A 19,630-nucleotide genomic window follows, 5' to 3' on the forward strand; every position below is an offset into this window, starting at 1 on the left:
AACAAAGCCTCTCTCTTTTTTTAAGCAAATAGAACATAGAACATTTTGCTTATAAACATCTTGCAATCAGAAGATAGGAGAGGATGAACTGAAGGATTCGGTTTGGCAGCGTACTTGGATGCAGGGTTTCTCTCATGATTGCTCGGGGCAGAATAAGCGGCAGGCAAACCCAGGCCAAACTGTAGTGTGAGGAATTGTATGTAAGTGAGTTTGCTTTCTGTTGCTGTGAGAAAGCACTGTCAACCACTGGCTTATAGAAGACAGGCTCTATTTAGCTTACAGGTTGGCTATGCATCAAGGGAAGCCAAGGTAGGAACTCAAGGCAAGGACCTGGAAGCAAGAGATGAAGCAGAGCCTATGAAGGAAGGTGACTTTCTGTCTTGCTTCCCAAGATCCTGTGTGGCTACCTTTCTTAGGTTATCCCAGTCCACCTGCCTCGGGATAGTACCACCGTGGGTTGGACTATTTCACAGACATAGACACAGATTACCAATGCAGACAATACCTCAGCCGAGGTCCCTTCTCCCCAGAATGGGACTCCAAGTAGACTCTGAAGTTGTCCCTGACACATCCCACCCTCTCCATCCCCATTTACTATTTCTGTATATCCAATCTCCTTTAAGTAACATCTTTCCTAGACCTTCCTAAAAGCGTAACTCCTAACTCCCGTTTTTCAGTTCTGAAAATTATTGCCAACACAACTAATTGTATGCGTTATAGCAATTAAAAATGTAAAATATTTGGTGCTGGTGTCTCTTACCTGCAAAATAGGTGTGGGAAGTAATTATATACAAATCAATATCATTAAGTTCAACTCCACTGCTATACAAACTAGCTGAGTTATTTTTCTCTGGGCTTCAATTTTGCAACATGTAAACTAAGAAAGTTCCCTTTAAAAATTGACACTCTTGGGCCACCTCTTGTAACCAGACAGGAACCCCATTGGACTGATAGGGACATCAACCCACCCACAAAGTTTTTTGAGCCAAAATGTATTCTATCTACAACAAATGCAGAGGCAGGGAATGGAGCAGAGACTGAGGTGGTGGCCAACCAATAACCTGCCTAATGGGAGACCCATACCTTGGGAAACCATCAATCCCTGACACTATTAATGGTACTCTGCTATGCTTGCAGACAGGAGCCTAGCATAACTGTCCTCTGAGAGGCTTCATCCATCAGCTGACTGAAACAGGGATAGAGACCCACAGCCAAGCACTGCATGAAGCTTGACGACTCTTATGGGAAAGTTGGGGGAAGAATTGAGGACCCCAAAGGGAATAGGACGCCACAGGGAGACCAACAATGTCAACTACTCTGGACTCTTGGGGTCTCTCAGAGACTGAACCACCAACCAAAGAGCATAGACAAGTTGGACCTGTCCCCTTCCTGCCACCACACATATGTTTTCATGTGGGTCCCCCAAGAACTGGAGCAGGAGCTATCCCTAAAGCTGTTGTTTGTGGAATAAGTTCACCTGACTGGGCTGCCTTGTGGGAAAGGAAGAGGAGAGGGAAGATGAGGGGGAGGGACCAAGTGAAGGTAGGACCTGAAGGGTGCAGCAATCAGATTGTAAAGTGGATAAATTAAAAAATAAAATAAAATAAACTCTTTTAGCCTTTTAGCTTAAAAAAAAAAGCTGTTGGAAATTTACAATTTTAGAAAATAATTACTTATTATTACAATGATTTACAGACTCTCTGAAGCCAAAATTGTGATTTGTCTTCTCAGATATATATATATATATATATATATATATATATATATATATATATATATATATATGTGTGTGTGTGTGTGTGTGTGTGTGTGTGATTTGCTATTTGAGTTCAATCTTAAGACCGTATTTAGTGTCTGAGATTATAAACTCAAAGAAGAGGTTTAAGAGTGTATAACTAATAATTCAGTGAAATCTTATTTTCAGCCATATTAAGTCTATTCCTTATGCTCCCTAGTATTTTGATTGTACTAAAGGGTGCTATAGGAATACCTGGTCCAGGAAAAGAGGAAAAAGAATCTTCTTCATGTCCTGCAAATGAACTCACTTTCTCTGCAAGACAAATGACAGGTCAGTACTTCCCCTGTTGTCACTGAGGCCCCGGGAGGAGGAGAGTGGCTCCTGCCTAGAGAGCTTGTTATTCATCAGAAAGCAAGTGCCCAGCCTTTGGACCTCTTAAGAGCAGTGGCAATTTTCAAATATAATACAGAGAAGAAACATGGTTGTCTGTGGGATTGCACAGTAAGAACTGTCAAGATACGTCCACAAATAGGAGCCTCTGACTGATAGAACCGAAGCCCCCTCTCGTTTTTACTCACATTTGAAAAAGCATTGCAATGTGGTTGAGCGATGATAAAATTTTAAAAAGGGAAATTTCATTTTTTACCTGCCAATTTTCCCCTGCTCCCTTTCACTGATTACTCCCTTTAAAGCAGAACATTTATATATAGTGATAGTTAATTTCTTTGTAACTTTTCTTTGTTCTTGATGGAAAATGAATTTTCTTCTCGCCTCTGCCCACCTTTGCATCCTAGATTTGGCTTTAAATTATTCACTGATCTTTCTAATTTGGAACGTCTGAAGAGAGATATATCTACATTTTGACTCTTCTCTATGGAACTTTCTGCATTAGCTTAGAGTTGTTTTTTTTTAAAAAAAAAAAAAAAAACCAAAGCAATACTGGGGCTGTAGATCAGTGGCAGAGCACCTGCCTAGCAGGCACAAGGCCGTGGGTTCAATCCCCGATAAAGAAAAGGGAGAGAAAGAAAACGATATATATGTGTGTAGACCTAAAAAGAGTTGTCAATTTTAAAAGTATAGTAAGTAATAAACACTAAAGTTACACAGTACATATTACATATCTTAACTGTATCTGTTTAAAGCAACATCTCTCTACTATTATATGTATATAAGATACAAGTTTTGAATATAATACATTTTGTTATAAATAGGCTTTGTTTATTTCACTGTTCCAAAGAAATGACTTTTAGAGCCAGAAAAAATTATTTATTTTAATTAACTACATTTTGTATATGCTTGGTTTTAAAAAGCAGGGTTGTTTAAGGTTGGCGATTTTATGAATATTAGATTCGGGTTACCCCTTCCTCTTCCTTCTCTCCCCACCTCCCCTCCCTCATCACCACATACACCCTTGAGTCCCCAGTGTTCCCTCTTTTCCATAGACCACATGCACTCTATGATCCACCCTACTTCTATTAGTTTCCCTCTCATGGTCCCCTTCTGTATTCTTGGGAGTGGCACTCACTCCCATACAAATACACATAAAACACATAGGAACTAAGATCCATCCGTAGGCATTTCAATCACTTCCAGCAATGCTCAGGTACACTAAGAGAATATTATATAGCTGTTATTGGGGTCCACTTTCCACATATGGCTCTCCTGCCTCTGGGTCTAGTTTCTTATTTACTTTTCTTTTGCTCACTAGAGGGAAACTTGCTCCATTTTCAGTATCTTGCAATGAGGAGTGAGTATAAGAGATGAATTACATTCTAATCGTACTTCCTATGAGATTAGTTATAATCCCTTAACTAAATGTTTGGAGATTAATAGAAAAACTTGTGTAATTATCAGAATTGCATTGTCATGTTTTAGAAATGAAGCTATGTGAAGCAGTAAAGTTTCTCTCCTTCATTGGCTACTGGTCTTTTTTTACACCCTTCGGTGTGTTTGAAGCCAGGATGCACCATTTAGTTATTTATGCTCAGAGTAAGTTATGTAACAGAGTGGTTCTAGCTGCCCTATATTGCATATGTCAAAACTGTGGACAACCCTTCTCACATGACCAGATCACCACCAATCCCAACATTTTAGTTCAATTCAGCCATGACATGAGTCCTAGTTGCATTCTGAAAAGCACCCACAGTCCTACTTTTGTGTGTGTGTGTGTGTGTGTGTGTGTGTGTGTGTGTGTGTGTTTCTTTCTTTTTTTATTTTCTTTATTTACATTTCAAATGCTATGCTATCCGGAAAGTTCCCCATACCCTCCCCCTGCCCCTGCTCCCCTACCCACCCACTGCCACTTCTTGGTTTCCCCTGTGCTGGGTCATATAAAGTTTGCAAGACCAAGGGGCCTCTCTTCCCATGATGGCCGATTAGGCCATCTTCTGCTACATATGCAGCTAGAGACACGAGCTCAGGATGTACTGGTTAGTTCATATTGTTGTTCCACCTACAGGGTTGCAGCCCCTTCAGCTCCTTGGACACTTTCTCTAGCTCCTCCATAGGGGGCCCTGTGCCACAGTCCTACTTTAATAAGATCAACAAATCATCAGCATCAGCTCTTTTAGAATGTATCACGTGACTGGAATGAAATCCTGGGACAAGCACATAGCCTTCTTTAAGAAATGGTGGATTGCAAACACAGACCCCATTGGATGGAGTAAATATGAAACTGATGTCTGAGTCAAAATGACTTCAAAGAGTGAACTTCCAAATAGAATCAAGCCTTCTGAGTCCATAGTCTAATAGGTGTTTTAAACAGTAGTTTGCCTTTCACATATACAAGATTGATATACAAATATATTTAAATATACTTATATATTTAAACTCATATGTATATATATATATATATGAGTTTAAATTTCTCTTTAGAGAAATAAAACTTTACAATTTTAGAGAAATACAGTATTAAAATTTTAAGTGGGAGAAAAGCATTATAGAATTATTAAACTAGGTAATTTCTCCTTTCTATGGTATTTAGAAAAACATATCCTATAATGGATTCATTAGTTTTAGTGAAATTTGCTCTATCAAATAGCATTAAATATTGTATGACATAGGAGAAACTGCAGAAACTGGCCATACCTTAGGCTCATGCAATTAATCATAATTATCTTACTGTGACTTTATTGGTTTGGGAGCAATTACACAGGTTGAGATGAGAAAAGACCAGGTAGATGCTTGGAAAGCATACTCCAGTCCTCTGGCATGCAGTATACAAGAGTGTCCACTAACATGTGGCTCTGTTTAAAACTCTATTTCACAATGCTGCTACTTTCAAACACACTTTCCATTAAAGCAGAGGGGAAAGCATCTGTTCCCAATCCTAAACACAGATGGAGTGACTAATTATCATCTTACATTTGATTCATAACCAGTTCCCTGGGAGGCAGGGGGCTCAGTTCAGAGGTGACGGCTCTGGTGGAAACTGCTCTAGGCATGGAGCCCAGAAATAGAACATTTGCACCAGAGTTATGGCATGCACTGAAAAATGTTGTAACACACTGAAGGTAAACTGAGGAGACAGCCAACATCCATAACAAAATTCACTTTAGAACTGAGAGTAATCCCAACTCCAACATTCTTGTCACTCATGGTTCTTGCACATTGTAGATTTGGTGAAAATTACTGGATAGGAATGAGGCTACTGATGTTCCCAATCTAGAAAACAAACTGTTAAAGTATGTGTGTGTGTGTGTGTGTGTGTGTGTGTGTGTGTGTGTGTGTGTGTGTGATATAGAGCAAGATATAAACTCAGTTTATTTATTTGTACTTGCATATATTCCACCTTGGTTTCCCATCTGTCTATAAATATAACATATATTCCTCTTAAAATAGCTCAAATGCCATTGGTAACTCTCTCCTTCTCTTGCCTCTCATATTCTAAACTTAGCAGCTATTGCATATAACTTTAAATAATTTCCAAACACATATACATCCAGGGTGGAAAAAACAATGAGTGATACTTGGTGATACTCACATCCATATACTTACATTTGCTACATTATTTCTCCTTTCCCCAAACAATTGAAAATAGCCAACAAAAATTTCTCCAAACATTAAAGTCTTGAAGCTACGTTAAAGCTCAGAATTTTAGTTTTAATAATAAAACAGAGTGAAGTGGGTTGGCTGGGAACACCGATTCCAGGGAAGCACGGGCTTTCTCTCAGTTTTCTTGAAATGAGGTTAGAAGGAAAAATAACATTTTTTCATGTTTCTAAAGGGAAAGATGATGTTTGAGAGAAGCCCATGGGTACATGGTCTAAAAGTAGATCATAGTTGCCTGAAGAGTGCAAGGCATTTCCTTTAGAGGTAAAACCTCTGTAACTCACCCCTGCTCCAGCAAACAATACACTCATGCTTATATGTAAGGCCCTAGTAGAACCCACTCACGGTATAAAAAAAGGCATGAAAATGAGAGGCTAATGAGTGTGGGAAAGAAACACAAGAGGATAACAGAGTGCGTATGAGCACAATACATTGTAATCTCCATGAAATTATCTAGATATCATGTTAACAATCTCCATGAAATTATCCAGACATTTGGTGCTTTGGAAAAATTATTTCCTAAATTTTTCAAAAGTCTGTGGATATATAAAAATTTCCCTAAACTAGTATTGAATATGTTCAGTAAACTTGAAATGATTGAGCCCAAGGATGTTCTACATAAACATCAAAAAAAAAATCTAGATTTTTCATTTGGAGAGAACCAAAATAAATCCATTCTTTAAAAGAGCAACTGGCCAAAGAATCAGTCATTTCTCAGACTACTTCTAAATCAGGTTGGTAAGGAACACTGAAGAGGACACATGGCCTCTTTGGCAAGGAAGACTTGCATTGATTTAATGACCTGATATAGCTATGCCAGAGAAGTAAAATGTCCGGTTTACGTGTGCAATGTACTGTAACATGGTGTTCGCCATTCTCCCATCCAAAATACATTTTTCAATTCTCCAAGATGTATTAAAAACAAACAAACATGAAAACCTGTGCAACATCACAAGAAAATGGCATGCACTCTATTTTAGAAGCTTGAACTTTGACATGAGCTTAACATACTGCCATAGATCCAAAGATGGTTTGATTACATTTTGTGTATGTGGTGTTAATGTAAGCATTCAGATTCCTGAGCGACTGGAGAAGGTGGTCAGGAGAGCTGCAGAAAGCCCTTCTCAGGAGCCTGTTTGCCAGCTCCTGCCCCACCTCCTCTCAGCTAACATAGCTCTGATTTGAGGGGATTACCTCACTGCCACAGGAAAAAAACAGAACCTCCTGCACCCCCCAAGACTGAGTCTTTATGAGAATGCAAAGTCCTACCTTGCATAAGTTATAAGGTAGGAGTGGGGCATTCTTTAGTTTTTCCTCATTGGCAGTAAGGGAATTCAGCTGACAGTGCCTGGGAAAACGTTCCTTAGTAACATTAGGAAGCTCCACAACAGAAAGCCTGTTCCTTCCTGTTGATGTGTGATTGTATAAAGAGGTTTGACTGCTTCTGCAATAGCCACACTGGTCCCAGGAGGTGCAGTCAACTGACAAGATTAAACTCCTATCATAAAATTGTTAAGTCAGCCAACCCTCACTCAGCACACTGACCAAGTAACAATTTTATTTGTAAAGGCATTCACTGGGCCCTTCCTGCTACTCTATTTCTTTGTTTTCTTGAGCACTTGTAGTTGAACTTAAAGACTCATCACCATCACGTTAGGCATACCAAGTACTCTACCATTGAACTACATCTCTAGTTCTTCACTTGGATACTTGGTAACTCACAACTTCAAGCTACCTAAGAATCACCATACTTTACATCTCTACATTGAACAAAGCTGAACACAATTAGCTTCCAATAAACTTACAGAGAACATTTTTAAATGAAAAAAAGAAAATATTGGACAAGTGGATTAGCCATCCATAGCAATCCTGATACGTCTTTGTATGGAAGGTTTATTACTTCTAAGTTAGCCTTTATTGCCATAATTAGATAAACAATTAAGAAGCATGGCTGTTAAATTTCATTTCTGTTCATGCTAACATGTCTGTCCAGAGATCTATTAATTTACTCAGTATTACCACCAACATGTGATAATTTGTAAAATGTAAGCACTAGAAAGCAATACTAAACCCAAGATGTACATTTTTATTTCCTTTAACCTTCTTAACATAATTGACCACTTCCTCCTTTGTAAGTGTAAACAGTAAACTTTATTGCTTTACTTCATAGACTAGGGCAATGTCTGAGGAGGAAAGGGTTAAGAAGATAAAGCTTCTCTGGTCTGTCCCCTTATTTTCTAACAATTGTCATGGTTAATTCATCAACATTTATCATGTGAAAACCATATGCCCTTGACTTTTCCACCTTCCTGAACTATTCAGATGACTTATATGTATTAATTTATTCTATCATTGCAGCAAGCAGTACCAGTTTTCAACCTCATGTCCATTCCCTCCTCAAAGATTCTGATATTGTTCAGGATATCAAAACTCACCCAAATATTTTTATACCAACATCAAGAGTCTAATGTATATGAAAATGCAAGTTCATGGGGAAAAAAATCACATTGCACACACTGCCCACAAAGCAGGTGTGTGTGGTCCCATCCATCTCTGTGCTTCTCCTCTCCATCTTCCTTCTTTATTCCAGGCTCATAAAGGCTCATCTGTTACTTCAGAACAGGCCCTCACTAGCACTGACACACAAAGTGAAAGAGCAAGGAGGAAACAGATCCTCCCTTCCCACTCCAGAGCAATACTCCCAACTATGGTCACTTTTTTCACACAGAGATTCTTGTCACTGTCTGGAGATACTTCTTGGGTACAGGACAGGTGGGTAGAGTAAAGGCCATGCATACTGCTAAACATTCTCAATGTACAGAATCTTTCCCACAGAAAAGACAAAAATTAACCAGCACCAAATAACAAACAGCAATGTCAAGTTGGGGAGTTCTGATATAAAGTGTTGCCCTATCTTTGCCACCCTCACTTTTTGATGGACCAGAAATCATAAGTGAGATGGTAAGCATGGATTCAACCTTCTGATCATGAGTACAAAGATGATAGGAGAATCTTAGTTGTTTGCTTCAATGTTTTATCAGTTGTCTGTCTTCTCATTATATGACATTAAATAAACCTTATTTTCCTAATCCACTTCTAGACTATTAATTACTTCATGGTGAAATCCAGTTGTGAAGAATATGTGTTATTCATGTGTAGTCTACTTCATGTTCTGGCATGGGGATAAGAATTCTAAATGCAATGATAAATCAGGTATGGATTCTGATCTGACCTCCAGCAATTCACCATCCAATAAAGACACCAAATAATGGAATGCGAAAAATGAATGCTTGTGGAATCAGTAGCCTATCAGAGGAAGAGTGAAGGAGGAAAAGGAGTGAAAAGAAAGACAGCCATAGGGAGCTAAAATGCTGGGCAGTGGGTATATAGGGAGTTGGATCTACTAAGATGAGTTAACACAAGCACACAATAAGAGTCATGTGACGGGGCCAAAGGGTAAATTTTGGAGTAGCAGCAGACAAAGGAAGTTCCCATAGAAAGTTTGTGAAGTGTTGATTCTCATGAAATTTGGATGTTGGCAGGTAGGCTGCCCCAACCATTGGGCAATGTTAATGTCCTCAAGACTGGTCTTAAGCCTTAGAAAGTGCAAGTCTGGTGACTCTCCTTATAAGTGATTGAAACATAACTAAGAGATCATTATTTAGTAGACTGAAAGTGGTCATCAAATGTCACATAAGGAAGACCGAGCATGACAAAATACATTGGATTCTACTGTTAATCTGTTGACATTTCTGGTCTTACTGTTAATTCCAGCTGTGCTTTGCTTTACAAAAACTACCTTCACATAGGTAATTTATGAAGTAACTCTTTAGTGGGGGCAGGACCTTCTAGAGACATCCATGACTAAGCTTTTCTAAAAATGTTAAAAATTTATTTAACACTTGGAAATTCAGAGAAAGGTATGCCAGTTACATGAGATAGATAGATAGATAGATAGATAGATAGATAGATAGATAGATAGATAGATAAAAACTATTGACACATAATATGTCAATAGAATCAAAGATAAAAATTTAAATAGCAGATCTTAATATTTGAACCTGTGTTGTATAATTTTAGCTACATAATAATCCTAAGGTTTAATTTTATTTTTGAAAAGCTAAAGTAATAAGTTAAGGCAAGTTGACATAAGAGCAGGACTTATCCCAGAATAACTGCTTAAAAATGCTAAATGTGGAGTCAAATCTGAGAAACTAGGGTTGGAAGAGATGGCACTGTGTCTTTCAGGGAAGTCATCTGACCCTGCCCAGAGTCAACAAGACTTCCAGGCAACCCTTCCCCCACCAGAAACAAGCAGAGAATATCCTGGGCCTATCTTCCTGTGTAACCTTGTTCCAACTGCAAACAATCCAAGCATTTTTTATATGGCAATATGTTATCACTAAATAAAAATGGAAATTTTCACAAAATAAAACCATAGGAAAAAATTAAATTTGACAGACAGGAATTCTGAGGGTAGAGGTGAGGGGGAAGTCCCCAAAGAGGCTCTTCTTACTCCAAACCCTAGGATCTCTGGTGTAGCTTCCTTCTGACAGATCACCATTCCTCCTTTAGCTAGAAAGACTGTAGCGACTACATGTAGACGAGCAGGCTTACAGAAAACAGTTACTCCTTTTAATCACTCCGAGTCATCAGAAGGCCTGAGCAATGATTAACTTCCACATTCTCTGTGAATCACTCCATCAGTAGGCAGTGCAAAGAGACTGAGATCCATTCTCTGCCAAGGGCACAGTAAACTTAATGGGGTTTTGCATTTTGCATTAGATATTCTAAATACACACATGGTCTTTGCTGCTCAACTCATTTCCAAAGAAAACTGGCACTCTCTATAGGTTGTAATATCTGACAACGCTCAGAAATTTTATAGATGTTGCACTCAAGCACACACACACACACACACACACACACACACACACATAAACACACACCTCCTCTAAATGCCATTTTTTTTAAAAAATTACGATCCTATTAATAGTCTAAGTATAATTAATTTTGAGAAATGTATCAAGACACTCTAATGTCAAATATAGCATGAAACTTCCAGTTACTTAAGCAAAATAGTCTACAGTAGTTTTAGTATATAAAGAGGGAAATTGGGATGTCAACCCTCTATTAAAACACACTGTGAATGAGAGAGGGTTAACTATCTAAATTCACATTTCTCCAGCCCTATGTCTACCACCAAGGCCCTAGAAATGGAAGGAAAAAAGAGAGAGAGAAAGAGAAAACAGTGGTACAGGCCAGAGCTCATTAGAATAATCACAAATGAATCAAATATGGGACATATTTCCCTCATTCCAATAACAGCCTAACTGCTTCCTCTGGAATAAATTATTCCTCGTTCAAAAACCTCATCCTAAATAATTTAAAATTTACTGCAGGTTGCTTTAATATTATTTCTACTCACAAGGCATTGTGCTGAGGCTGGCAGGAGTCAGTGGTGAACCCTTTAAACCTTTGGGTGGACTACCCTCGCTTCCTGGGAGAGTTTATTGCCCAACAATGCATAATCTATTAGTCGCTCCTCGCGGGGGATCCAGAAAGTGACATCTTGACTTGAACCAGCACGCAGATCGGAAAGCCACTTCGAAGGAAACCTTGTAGAGAAGAAGAGCAACTTTCTAATTCCTGTCAAACTAAGAGGCGGAACCAAGCCCAGAAGTAGCCTCAAGGCCTGGAGAGAGCAGAGCAGAGAGCAGACTCCACACTCCAGCCAAGGCTCAAGAAAGGCTTTGCTTCTGGAGGCGGCATTGTTCCTCCATCCGCTCAGCCTCCACGTCTCCCCTCCGCGGACTCTCAGAATCACTGCCTTTCTCGGGTACCTCTCCGCCGACCTCCGGGATCTGGGTGCCGGGGTCCCAGGGCGCACCCAGGCAGGCTCACTGCAGAGGCTGGGGAGCCGCTCCGAAGACTCGGAGCCTCCGCACGAGTCCGCCCCGACCGGGGCAACGCGCAGCGCACACTCACTGTCTCGCTCTTCTCGGCTTCCCTGGCTCCCACGGACTCGGCTGGCCTCTCACTACCCACTCGGGTTCGCCTTTCCTGCCTTGGCTTCCCACACCAGCTCGGCACCGCCGCCACAGCCGCGTCCCGACGCTCCGAACCCTAGCAGGCCGGGATGAAGGGATGCCAGGATCAGGGATGCACCCGAAGAAGAGAGGCTAAGGCGAGCCGGGGCAGGTGGGGAGTCGCGGGGTGCGGGAGAGGGCGTGCGCGAGCGAGCCCCCGAGAAAGATGCATGTGCTCGGCCACCGCGCTGGAAGAAGGACCGAGGGGGCAGGATGCAACGTGGAGAACGCCCACCGCGAGGGTGCGCAAAACCGGCGATTTGCAAAGTGCCAGGGCCAGACAGGCAGAGGGGGAGGAAGGAGGCTGGCTGAAGACCAGGAACAGAGAGAAGAGCCCACTTCTCCATCAAAAGGTCGGTTCGGTTAACGCATCCCCAGAGCAGGAGTTAATCTAGGACTGGATGCAGTGTAAAAGGTGGGTTTTAAAAAACTCTCTGGCCCTGTAGGTCTTCTTATGCTAGACTTAGCTCCCTCTCTCTCAACTCTAGGGATTTGCCCTCACTGTGACACAACTGGAATTTGCAGGAGCTGAAAGCCCACTGTCCTCCTTGCTGTTTATCTGCATTTAGGAGATTCTATGAAACCTAAGATTGAAGAAACCACCCAGTTCATGAAAGTTTATTAATTTTTATTATTTTTATTTTCACCAGAAGATAGTGGAGACTTGACACCAAGATGTGTTTAAAACATTGATCTGATCGACATGGCATTTTGTTTTGGTGGTTGTTGTTGTTACTGTTGTTGTATAAAGGGCAAAATGCATTTTAAACCGCTAAAAGACAGAGGTGGGTACTGGGAAACTCAATCAAGTAGAGGAATACAAGACACACTTAAACTGTAATGTGTAACCAAGTATCACACCTTTAACACAGTCACCCTCCCCAGCACCAAGACCTCCTCCTGGGCCCTGGGGATATGGAAAAAGGTGGAGCAAGGCAGAGAACAGGGATGGGGTAGGGTTGGTGGAAAAGGAAAGGGCAGGGAGAAGCCAGCGAGAAGTTATCAGCAGTCCCCGGGACTGGGGACTGAGGTAAACGTCGCCACCGCCGCCACCGTGCCTAGTGGACTCAAGAGGCCCCCTTACCTTCTCTCTAAGCCCAGGTTGTACCTGATCTGCAACCAGAAATACTTCTTGGTGCCTAGTTTGCAGCCTAATGATGGCCGAACGTTAAACAATTCTTCACTCTCCCTCCCCTTGTTCAAAACCAGGCTCAAAAGAATGTGAATAATGGTCTCTGTGTTCATCAGCTCCGGAACATTTCGCTGTGTTGAGAAGAAGATGAAAACCAGGCTTTGCAACGCACGTATATGTATCATAAGCTATCCGACTGATATATAAACATCTTTGCATGTAAATCCAAAAGAAGAGCACCGCAGAAGCCCCTGGAGGAGGGAGGGGGCTGGAGCAGCAAAACTTGGCAGAGCAAATGTATCCAAGGATTTCGTGCCAGAAGGCACCTGCTTCAATATGCAGAATTAATTCCTGAGAAGCTTTGGAGGAAGAGGAAGAAAAAATAAAAATAAAAATATGAAATTATCCCTAAACACACACTTGAAACTGGAGACGCCTAAAGGAGAGTAGAAACGGAGAAGATGAGATTTTTGTGGGGACCACGGATCAGTCAAATGAGCAATCGCCACGGAAAATCCTAGGCGGAGCGGTAGCTGCCGATGGGTCCCCTGCTCGCGTCCCCGCCGCTGCCGCTGCTACCTGTAGACACGCACACACACGCACACTCACGCGCGCACACACATCAGCTTCTGCTGCGCGCTCTCCCCCCCCCCCCCCCCCCGCCCACCCTCGTGTCTCTCTCTCTCTCTCTCTCTCTCTCCCCCCCCCCCCCCCCCCCCGTCTCTCTCGGCCCGTACACCGGGAACTGGAGTCTCAACACAACTAGATCTACCCTCCTGCGCCCGAGGTCCTGCTCACCCGCTCCCGCCCACTACTCCTGCCAGCTTTGTAGCACAGCATCACTTCCCCCAGGTCGGGTGGAAGCCCCTACAGCGGCCGCTTAGGTGCTGGTGGCGGTCCCCTCCCTTTACTAAGTTCCGCCCTCTCTGGTCCCTCCACCCCGAGGTAGCCGCAACGCCCCGCAGCGCCCACAGCACCCAGAGCGCCCACAGCGCGCCCGCCCACAACGTCGGAGGTTGTAGGAAGGTTGAAGGGCCCTGGGCGTCACTTGTGACATCTTCTAAGCCACTTGGAGCTGCGACTAAATGCGCTTTGGCAAAGTGGTGGTGAGGGGCCACCTGCAAGAGGCCTCCTGCAAGCTGAGATTTTTGGTCCTAGGTGCCTTGGTGCTGTGTTTCAGGAGCCTAGGATTGGTGAGAGAGGAAACTGGATCTGTGGGCAACAGCCTACCACTGAGTCTCACAGGTTCTCACCCAGACCAGCAAACTCCCCTCAAATTCCCTTCAAGTAGGAGCAGGCTGGTTCCTGAACTGGTGGGAGCATTATAAATGTCTAGTACTATTAGTCTGTCCTCTCCAGCTGTGCCCACATTCTTAACTACTGGAGAGTCAACGTTTAAAAATCCACCACAGTAATCATTTTTTGTGGCTTTTGTGACTTGTGAAGGGTGTGATGACTAACAGTGCACTCTTGCACCTAGTCACAACCTACTAGCCTCTGTGATCTCTTGGAAAGTCAAAAGAGGAACTGGGACCTACCAAGAGACCTACTGAAATAATTGATGGCCACTTGTAACAGTCTTAACCAAAAGGAGACTGCCCAAGAATTTCTCTGAGAAATCAGTGACAGACAAGCTACATGCTTTCTTTTCTACCTCGGGGTTCATCTCAGTCTTCTCAGTCTTAGTCTCGAAAATTCAGAGGAAAATGGGTACCCCAAATAGCAACTCAATGAAGGCGATTGTCCCAAAGGATTTAAAGTAATTGTTGCTATTTGTTAATTAATACTAACCAATAGGAACTGTGAGCTCTGTCACAGTAGTACTGGTTTTCAGAACAACCTTGATCATGACATATTTCTCCCACTTTGAAGGATCCCAAAGGCACTTTCCCATAGTTTTGCAACTTAGTACATCTTTGTTTTCGGTTTTGTTTTCTGTTTTTGTTTTTGGTTTGGTTTGGTTTGGTTTGGTTTTGGTTGCTTTCCTTTCAAGGAAGTAACCTATTGGTACACGTAAGACAATAAGGCTTCACTCTGAATCATGCCTGGGACACTTGGCTACTGGTCTACCTTCTCTAGTCTTTCTTTTTTTTAACTTATTTTATTAGATATTTTCTTCATTTACATTTCAAATGCTATCCCAAATGTCCCCTATATCCTCCCCCCACCCTGCTCCCCTGCCCACCCACTCCCACTTCTTGGCCCTGGCGTTCCTCTGTATGGGGCATATAAAGTTTGCAAGACCAAGGGGCCTCTCTTCCCCTTTCTAATTCAACTTGAAACCTTGGAAATTTCTATGCAGCTTCCCAGAAAGTTGAAAACAAGTAAGTGTTCTCATATCAGCAACACTATTTCATCGACTCTTTAACTTCTAGGAGATTAGCACTCTTAAAATGTAATATGTGGGGCATATGGTGTACACCTTTAATTTAACTTAATCGGTTCAGTCCTAGCATTCAAGAGGCAGAGGCTAAAGGACCTCTGAGTTCAAGGCCAGCGTGGCTAAAACTAATGGGAGAGAACCCATTTTGAAGGAAACAAAGGTAGCATCGTGGGAGAGGTTACCATAGTGATTCCAGCATCAAGCTTTTAAAGAAGAAACAAAGACAATTCAATAGAGATGCCCCTTGTAACTCACATAAACTTCTGCGTCATCTGTTGTCTCCTCATTCTGTGGCCACCCTTTGTAACTGCACTGCTAAACTCTAAATGCAATAATTGAACATTGCTTATTTCCAATACTTGACATCAATAAGATGACATTACTTTTAGATAAGTCGTATTGTAGTCTTACATTATTCTTTCCAAGACTAAAATCTATACGCTGAACATTATAATCTCATTTTCACGAGTAACTTTAAAGAAAAGCTCAAGAAGGTTAACAAAACAGACATGCCAGACAGGCAACATTTGTCACTGTCTGTGTGTGCCATGAGCCTCTGATGGATAAAGCTGTCTGGTTGGAGGTTCTATAATCATTTTAGAGACAGGCTTCTGGGCATCCTGGACAAGGACTATACCTTTTAATTTTTTTTTTCTTTTATTTTTACTGTGACTTTATCTGTCTATCTCTCTCTTCCTCCCCCTCCTTCCCCTGTGTGTGTTGGGGGTATGTGTGAAGGAATGGGGTGTGGGAGGGTGCCTGTGGCCATCAGAAGAAAGCATTGGATATCCTGGAGCTGGAATTACAAGTAGTTGTGAACTTTCTAAACATATGTACCAGGAACCAAACCGAGGTTCTCTGGATGCACAGCAAGTGCTTGTAGGGGAACGAACTTGTCTTGGCTAGGGGTGGTGGAAGGCACTCCTCCCTAGCTGGGGATTCTGGAACTAAGTAAGCAAGGTCTGCATGCCCTCTCTGCTTCCTAACTGGAGATGCACTAGGACTAGTTCCCCCAACTGCCGCCTTTGTGACTTTCTACCTCTGTGGACTGTCCTCAGGGACTGTAAGCAAAAGGAAACCACCTCTACCTTATGTTGCTTCTGTGACGGTATTGTGTCACAGCAACAAGAAACGAAGATACACTCACAAGAGCCAAACTTCTATTGATCAGTTTTTTTTCCCACATTCCCCACTATACCTCTCAAGGAAATAATCCCACCCATGTCATCTGGTACCGAAGCCACTAACCTCACATTCCACTTCTGCTAAATGGGAATACTACTAGCGCCTGCCTGATGGTGTTGCTGTGTTTAACCACAACAATGCACATAAACTTGAGACACGAAGGATATGTTTTCAGGGTTTCTAATTTAGCATTGTTATGATGTCTTCTCTCTTCTGATTCAAATACCAATACAAGGAAGGGCATTTGGTTTTTGTGTTGAAAATCAGTCATACTACTTGAGTGCAGTATGACTTCATGTACAAGTATGGAATTAGATCATTAGTGATTTGAGCATGATTTCTTAGGCCCTGCATTCTTTGTGTGTGTGTGTGTGTGTGTGTGTGTGTGTGTGTGTGTGTGTGATAAGGCATTAAGTATCACACACTGGCCACCAACTCACTATGTAAGCAAGAATGGTCTGGAATTTCTCACCCTTCATTCTATGACTCCCCAGACATTACAGGTATGTGTCACCACTGTCATTACTGTTCTTTCACTGCTTAAGTTTAGCACAGAGAGACACATTGGACACAACGATGATCTAGAAAGAACTGGCTTCTATGATCATTAAAGGTCATGTGGCTTTCTGGGTTGTGAAGTTAATGGTGCTCAAATACAAAGTCTGTCATTAAGTCAGAGGCTGTCTGCAAGTCTCAGTAAAGTAAAAAAAACCACACAAATTCTCTGTAAAATTTGCACAAACACATTTGCTCACTTTCAGATTTGGAAAGAGGTCTCAGTATAAAATAAATAAAAGCACTGTCTTGGTTTTTTTTTAATAATTGGTTCCAAAAAGCCTAGGTTTGAAAATTTTATTTATTTATATATATATATATAATTATATCTATTAATATATATTAATAGATATTATATTATATTAATATGCTATATTAATATAATATTATATAACATATATTACTATAATATATATTTGTGGTAGAGTGAAGGCAGATGGCTCTAAAGAAGTATACAATCATCTTTATAAGTGTGTGCATGTGCATGTGTGTGTGTGTTCATAATGTCAGACAGCTGTGTTAATAACATCTTTCCCAGAAATGAATGGTTAAAATATGGGGAAAAGAAAGGCTTGAGTGTACATTTGAGACACCTCAATGTACTAGTGTGTGGTCTAGGTGTGTTTTCAATCGAGCATGTCACTAAGTGGGAAGATTTCAACCCCTCCCCAGTAATTACATATACAAAGAAAATTAAATAACATGTTCTCCTGAAGTGAAGAAAAAGCAATAGGTATTACTCATTCTTTGGAAAAGTCTTGAAGACTCACAGCAGGAAATTAGTATTTTTCCCCTTTCCAAAGAGCTTAAGAAAAAAGAGTGTTAATAAAGTGTTACCCCGGGATGAAATTTTATTGCAGTGTTCATCATAAATTATATGCATTTTACTTAAAATGGGTTAAATATAAATAATATGCCAAGAAAGAGTTTATAGGGCAATGACAGCTCATATTTCTACTTGGAAGAAGTAAAAGACAGAGGTGATCAATCTGTTAAATTGTGACATTATAAAGGGAACCACCTGACCAGCTTCCTGGCAGTATCCTGCTAGGTGGGCAAAGGGTACAGATATTAGAAATGCTAGTAAGTCAGAGGGAAATTTCTACAATTACTAGCCCAGTAGTGTAGAGTATCCATTTGGCCACAGTCCAAGTGGTTGGCACACAAACATTATTCTTCTGCCCGTATCCTCTCTATATACAGCATATCTAAATCCATCCACCCTGTATCTGGCCCTAACCAAGTCAAATCCTTCTCCAACTTATATTTCCTGGGATCTAAAAACCCAGTGTGTTTTCAGCCCAGCACATCTTTATTTAGCTTTCTTTCCACTGTAGATCTTCCAGTTTCTACTATTTCTAAGCTCATCGGTCTCCTGGGATAATCCGAATGATTTCTTGGATTATCCCAGCTACTCTGCTTACCTACCTATGTTACCTACAAAAATACAACAGCAAAAATATCCCTCAGGCACAGGTGATTTGTGTTTTCTCTTCGTGGCATTAATCTGCACATCCTGTGATGTACTTCTAGTCAATCTTGTGCATGATCATTAAATCTGTAATGATTTTCTAGTGCTGTTGCTTTAACTGGGGTCTCATGCATATCAAGTGAACATTCTGCCACTTGGCATGCCTCCAGCCCAACTTCCAGAGTCTCTGTTTATCTAAATTTATTTTTAATATACCAAATATTCTCTGGCCATGCACTTTATACTTCCCAACCTACTTCTATACAGGCCTGTGTTCTCCTCATGACAGATATAAGACACCCCCTCACTCCTGGGAGTCTCTTTTCAGTGATCACATTTAAAGCAAGACATTGTTGACTTCATTGTCACAAATGGGCTCTTCTCACTTTGTCTCTGAAGCTTCGTGTTTTGACTTAGACGTACTTACCGTAACCTGATTTTGTTTGTCTCTTTCTGTCATCAGAAGTCAAATTCAGTTCAATCATAAGATTACTCTTAGGATGATTTGTTAGTTTCTAGGTGCTAACAACCTAGACTGTGCCTTACAGTGGTGTTCTGTAAAATGGGATTGAGGGAGAAAGGGAGGAAAGGAGACAGGGAGGAAAGGAGGGAAGGAGGGAGAGGGAGGGAGGGAGAGAGGGAGGGAGGGAGAGAGGGAGGGAGGGAGAGGAATACAGATAAATGAGATGAATATCAATTTGGGGGATATAGATTACAGACTCTCTATCTTAGGTAACAATAGAACATAAAAACATACAAATCTGTTCAGATATTCTTGAAGCATCTTTTCTTAAATGCATATCTCACTTCAAATGCATTAAAACTATAATTACAGGACATGTGCCTCACTTTTCTGAGATAATGTTTAGAATGAGCATATATTAGCCCTAAATGTACTTAGAAAAAATGAGATGATATTCTCAAAGATACTTTGCCACTTAAAAAGCCAATGATACTTTATTATACAAGACTTAAATTCCACATTTTCTTCCCATTTCCCAGAGTTTTGCTATTTTAAATCATGCAC

The 19,630-nt window shown here is 41.2% G+C and overlaps 1 protein-coding gene across 5 annotated transcripts in view; it reads right to left on the bottom strand.

Moving 5' to 3' along the window:
* Window positions 1-13,302, bottom strand: part of Nlgn1 (neuroligin 1) — an 867,654-nt gene extending 854,352 nt beyond the window's left edge. For 3 of the 5 annotated variants that reach the window (XM_029537346.1, XM_021195935.2, XM_029537339.1), the window contains exon 1: window positions 11,217-12,119. The gene's annotated coding sequence lies outside the window, so the exon portion shown is untranslated. Of the gene's footprint in view, window positions 1-11,216; window positions 12,120-12,961 lie in introns of those variants that run through there. The other 2 variants (XM_029537337.1, XM_029537342.1) reach the window with 2 other exon arrangements.
* Window positions 13,303-19,630: the final 6,328 nt, after the last annotated feature.

The sequence above is a fragment of the Mus pahari genome, chromosome 4, assembly GCF_900095145.1.
Source record: "Mus pahari chromosome 4, PAHARI_EIJ_v1.1, whole genome shotgun sequence".
Lineage (NCBI taxonomy): Eukaryota > Metazoa > Chordata > Mammalia > Rodentia > Muridae > Mus > Mus pahari.